A 6,427-nucleotide genomic window follows, 5' to 3' on the forward strand; every position below is an offset into this window, starting at 1 on the left:
ATAACCTATATGAATCTATAAAGAATATATAAATACCTCCTACAAACCAGTAATATAATAGGCAAAACCCTTGAACAAACTCTCTACAAAGAATGATATAAAAATGGCCAATGGGCTGGGGGCAGTGGCTCATGCCTGTAATTCCAGCACTTTGGGATGCCCAGAGGGTGGCTCACGAGGTCAAGAGATCGAGACCATCCTGCACAACATGGTGAAACCCCGTCTCTACTAAAAATACAAAAACTAGCTGGGCGTGGTGTCACATGCCTGTAATCCCAGCTATTTGGGAGGCTGAGGCAGGAGAATCACTTGAACCCAGGAGGTGGAGATGGCAGTGAGCTGAGATCACGCCACTGCACTTCAGCCTGGACGGCAGACTGAGACCCTGTCAAAAAAAAAAAAAAAAAAAAAATGGCCAATGAACACATGAAAAAGGGTTCCACATCATTACATGTCAAAAAAAAAAAAAAAAAAAAAAAAAAAAAGGCACATTGAAACCACAATGAGATGGTTCTATGCACTTACAAAAAAAGATTAAAATTTAAAATGACTGATGACACTAAATGTTGGGTAGGATGTGGAAGAACCAGAACTCTGGAACATTGTTGAAGGGAAGGAAATATGGGTGCAGCATCGGTGGGGTCCCTGTAAGGCTGCTGACATTCTCTCCAGATGCTGAGACCCGTGTATCCTCTGCACAGGCCAGCGTTGAGCTGTAGTTGTAGTAGTCTGCCTTCCGAAGCAACGTGTATTTACAATGAAGTGGCAGTATTCATAATTCCAGTCACTTTTCTCAGAAGGATTGAAGAGTTTTACAATTTACTTGTGAAAGAGAATCATGAATTAAGAATAGCAGAGGGGGCAGGTGTGGTGGCTCACCCTGTAATCCTGGCACTTCGGGAGGCTGACATGATGGACAAATTGCTTGAACTGAGGAGTTCAAGACCAGTCTGGGCAACATGGCGAGACCCTGTCTCTACAAAAAATACAAAAATTAACCAGGCATGGCTAGTCAGGAGGCTGAGGCAAGAGAATCACTTGAGACCAGGAGGTGGAGGTTGCAGTGAGCTGAGATAGCAACCCTGCACTCCAGTCTGGCTGACAGAGACCCTATCTCAAAGAAGAAGAAGAAGAAGAAAAAAGAAAAAAGCAGGAGGGCAGGAACAGTGAGGGGTTTATTCAATGGACTAAAGCCTGGAAATGTAGACTTTGCCAACACTGCCACTCCTACTCAGATGAAGACGATGTTTCAGGCGGCCAGGATTTGGATGATAAACAACAAAGGAGAAGAGCGCAGAACAATTACTGCCAGGCTTCACAAAGAAAATGTTAAGATTACTACACTAGAGATTGATGTTGCCACTGACGGATGATATGCTGAAATCGAAGTCACAACTGACCGGCAGAAAGATGCTGAACACAAGGCTGTCCCTGTAAATTCTGTTTTAAGACTTTAATGATACCTTATTTGATGACTTTAATGGTTATGATTTAAAAAATAAGAAAGTTAGATCTGTTGGACATGCCAAACAGAAATAAAAGAGGATTATCTTATACTTTTAAGATATTTCAGGTTTTATAAGAGTACTGGCTTTTTAAAAATACTTGTACGAATCATGACTGACTGATAAATATTCTTACTAATGAAATCTTATAATTATTTACATATATCCTTGAAAATAATAACAGGAACTGCAAATAACATTATTTGGAAAGGTCCAAACACCTTAGAGAATTCAGTGTCAAAATCATATTAATTGCCACAATCTGAACAGGATAAGTTAGAACAAAATCCAAATGTTTTCTTTTAACTAAACATGAAAATTGCTGCAATATTCAAGTTCAAGCTTCCAAAATGCTCCAGGAGTTGTAGAAACTCTCAGAGTGTTGATTGCTAAATTAAAATAAGAAACTCATGAGCTTCCACTTAGCACAGGTTGAAATTTCCTCTTAATATTCTTCCCAACTTAGCTAGACCTTCCTACACTTTTATGGGACAATTGTAGAGCAACCTGGTGACCATGGTCCTGAGACTTTGTAAACAATTGCAGAAAATGCAAAACACTTGGCTGGAATATCAGGAATGACGATTTGGGTGGGACTGAAGAAAATGTTGTTGGTAACCATGTAAATCATTTGATTCCCCTATCTGTGATCTTGATGTGGCTCCTTATGTAGGTTTACCTGCTAATTAAAGTTTAGAAGAGTTTAATAAGGTCAGTAAAAATGTTGAAAGTTTTTCATCAAAGTCAATGACTCTTTTTGCCTCATTATTGAAATGATAGGATGATGTTGCAAAAGTGGATTTGAGGTTGAAACTGCACCAAAAGAGAAAAGCCTTGGATTATTTATGGTTAAAAATATGAAAATTTAGTTAAAGCAACGGATAGTTCAGAACCATTAAAACTCGATTAAGACTTCATTATAGGTTCTAGGGAATGTGATGCAACTGCTCGTGATGCAACTACTCGTGTATGTGAGCTACTGAGGTACCAAGGAGAGCACTGTCTCTGAAAGGAAATGTAGCAGTGGTGAATCCCATTACTGCAAGTGTCACGACATCAGGAAAGTGGGGATCTCTTCAGGGAAAGAAATTGGGGCTCTGTTACAACAGCTGGGAGAACACTGGGAAAAAAATGGTTACCGGCCGGGCACGGTGGCTCATGCCTATAACCCTAGCACTTTGGGAGCCCCAGGCAGGTGGATCGCCTGAGCTCAGGAGTTCAAGACCAGCCTGGGCAACACGGTGAACCCCTATCCCTATTAATATACAAAGAAAAAAAAATTAGCCAGGGGTGGCGGCCTGCGCCTGTAATCCCAGCTACTCAGGAGGCTGACGCAGGAGAATTGCTAGAACCTGGGAGGCGGAGGTTGCAGCGAGCTGAGATCGTGCCGCTACACTCCAGCCTGAGCGACAGAGCAAGAATCCGTCTCTAAAAAAAAAAAAAAAAAAGAAAGAAAAAGAAAAGTGGTTACCAAATGGAAAAAGATTCCCTTCTAAATGGCATAAAGAAGACATAAAACTGGTGGCTACTAAAAGTCAGAACATTTTAAATAAGGCTATTTTTTCCTTCTCCCTCTTAGTGAGATTTTGGAAATGACAGTACAATAAAAGCCAGTTTAAAGGACCTCTTAAACATAAATGTCTTATTTTATGAATTGTATTTCAAGAATTAAACTGAAGTTGACCTCCTCTTGATCTGATTTATATTACTGAAACAGTTCTGTTGAAATAGTTCCAACTGAGAAAAGCATAATTGGCTTCTACTCTCTTAATCTATTTAGACTTTTTTTTTTAATTTAGCATTTGCAGAAGGTGGCACTCAGATTGATCTGAAAAAGTGTTAACTGTCTTGAAGAAAAAATGTTTATTAATTGCAATTGAGATAACTGAATTACTTTGTACAATGACTGTCTATGATGTGTTTGTTCTTATCTGAATTCCAAAATAAATAAATGAGTGCCTCAAAAGAACTTGAAAAAAGGTACAACTATTTTAGAAAACTGTTCAGCAGGGGTTTTTTTTTTTCATTAAAAGGAAAAAATACACTTGCCCTATGCCCCAGCAATTCCACTCGAAGCATTTATACCCAAGAGAAATACAAAGATATGTCAACACAGTGAGTTATATAAAATAATATCTTTATTCATAATAGTCAGAAATTAGAATCCATTCAAATGAATACCAACAGAAAAATAGATAAATAATGTGGAATGGTTATATATGGGAATATTAACTAATTAGCAGTTAAAAAAAGAATTGACTAATAGTGTATGCAAAAACATAACTAAATCTAAAAACATATTGAACAAACAGAGCCTTACCAAAAGAATGTATACTCTATGGTTTCATTCATATGAAGTTCTAGAATGGGTGGAACTAATTCGTGGTGGGAAGAAGAAAAACTAGACCATATGCATCAGGAGACAGGGTGGAGATTGACTGGAAGTGGAGATGAAGGAACTCTTAGGGATAATTGGAAAAAAAAATTTAGAGAGAGGGTTTCACTCTCTCACCCAGGCTGCAGTGTTGTAATCACAGCTCACTGCAGCCTCAAACTCTAGGGCTCAAATGATCCTCCCACCTCAGTCTCTGAAGCAGCTGGGACCACAGGTGCATTCCACTGCACCTGGCTAATTTTTAAATGTTTTGTCAAGACAGAGTCTTGCTGTGCTGCCCAGGCTGATCTTGAACTTCTGGACTCAAGTAATCCTCTAGCCTCTGCCTTTGAGAGTGCTGAGGTTACAGGTGTGAGCCACTGCACCAGGCCAAAATAGAAATATTCTGTAACTTGTTTGAGGTGATGGTTACATGAAGGAATATACTTGTCAAAATCTATCTCAGCCAGGTGTAATGGCACATACCTATAGCCCCAGCTACTAAGCAGGCTGAGGCAGGAGGATCTATTGAGCCCAAGAGATCGAGGCAATAGTTCTCTACAATTATTCCTAGGAAAAGCCACTGTACTCTGGCCTGGGCAACAAAGTGAGATCCTATTCCTAAATTTTAAAAAAGTTATCTAATCCTAAAATCTATGCATTTCACTGTATGTAAATTTTACCTCAATTAAAAAAGAATCTGTGCTTGGGTCTAATATGATCTTCCTGGCTACCTCTCTGATCTTATGTTCAATCACTCTAGCCCTAGCTCACAGTGTCCCAGGCACTATGACTTTATTGGTTGTTCCTAAAACCCACCAACCACTCTCACCCAGTCTTTGTACTTGTTGTTCTCTTTGCCTGAAACACTCTTCCCAAGATCTCTTCATGGCTTGCTTCCTTGCCTCCTTTGGGTTTCTGCTCACTTGTCTTTAGGTAAGAGACCCCTGACCACTCTCTCTGAAATTCTATCTGTTATCTGACTTATCCCCAAATGCTAGATGTCTTGACCCTACTTTACTTTTCTTCTATAATAACTGATATTGTATTATGTGTTCATTTGATTATTTTCTTCTCAGACTAGAATGTAAGTTTAATAATGGCAGATTTTTGTTGTTGTTCTTAACTGTATCCCCAGTTCTTAAAATGGTGCCTGGCACAGAGCAGGCCTTGTTAAATGAATGAATGACGACCTCTGTGGCTTACTTGAAATATATTATCTTCTGGTCTGAACATAGCTGGGAGATTCCCTTCCACCGCTCTAAACTCTTGTTAGGTATAGTTGCATTTTGTCTCTCTCTAGAAGGCCCTCCCCTACCTGAAGAAACTGGGAGTAAAATATTTTCTTGTGATAAAACTGTTTTTCCACCCCATGTTTCAGACTATGGTTATTCTGGTTTGTGGTTTCCTTCCAGGTAGGTATGGATCACACTTATGCAACCCACGGTCGTTTATTCTCACATTATCTGACTTCCAAACCAGCTTAACTCAGATCATTAAGTTGCTTATCCAATTCATTCTTTAAATTAAAATGACTGAAATGATCAGGCTGACCAGATTTTGGCATGGCCATTCCATTCTTAAATATTTAGTTTAAGATAGAGAACAGTGACATACACAGATATTCATGTATAAAAATAATATGTAAATATTTAAAATAGAAAAAGACACACTATTTTCACTGGTAATGAAGTTTTGGCCAGTGACTGTAAGTGATGGAGAACTGTGGTTGACTTCCTGGGGATATAATCAGTCTTTGTTAGGAAAATGAATGGCTACATAAGTATAGTACTTGTATTAAGTATTCTATGCTCAAGACTGAACTAGATTAATTGTCCATAGAGTATTAATCTCAAGCACCTCAGGCTACTTCTTCACGTTTCACAGCTAGCACTGGAATAAAGGAAGTGAGGCATTGAATTAAATCTCTTCATTGTATAGGAAGAGCTTTCTTAAAATAATAACTTTTTAAAAAAATTTTTGATTCATGTCTTATAGATGAGATATATAAAAGTTTTGACATAAACATCTGAGTTAGTGGCTCCTTGAGGATAGAGAGATAATGGATCAAACATGGCATATTTTTAAATATGTCAGAAAAATATTTACATTTTGGCCATTTCATAGCATAGGTACATTCTTTGCACTGGTGGCATGAAGTAGTTATAAAAATAAATGACATTAGTGAATATTTGCTTCAAGTTAACCAACATTTTTTGAGCATGTGTTAAGCATTATGCAAGAAATTCTAAATACAAAATAAACCAGGTGTTCTCATGCTTGAAAGGAGCACAGGTGGAAGAGAGTTGTGAGATAAGACAGATGCATACACAAATGAGTATTATGCTCTAAGGCAAACTTTGAAACACACCATAATCAAATGTAATATTTAATGTGAAAATAAGGCAGATTCTGTTCTTAAGTGTTTTCATCTGGGTCTTAAAAGATGTTTAAGACTTAGGACAAGTATTGAATGTCAGGCAGAAGGGACAGCATGAAAAAAGATACACAGTCAGGAAACTGTGTGTATATTGGTGGGAATGATGGT

General features: G+C 38.2%; 1 pseudogene; it reads left to right on the plus strand.

The window, feature by feature from the left end:
- The first annotated feature begins 672 nt into the window (after positions 1 to 672).
- LOC104670168 lies at positions 673 to 3,021 on the plus strand (annotated as a pseudogene).
- The last annotated feature ends 3,406 nt before the right edge of the window (positions 3,022 to 6,427 follow it).

Source organism: Rhinopithecus roxellana, chromosome 8, assembly GCF_007565055.1.
Source record: "Rhinopithecus roxellana isolate Shanxi Qingling chromosome 8, ASM756505v1, whole genome shotgun sequence".
In the NCBI taxonomy this organism is placed as follows: Eukaryota; Metazoa; Chordata; class Mammalia; order Primates; family Cercopithecidae; genus Rhinopithecus; species Rhinopithecus roxellana.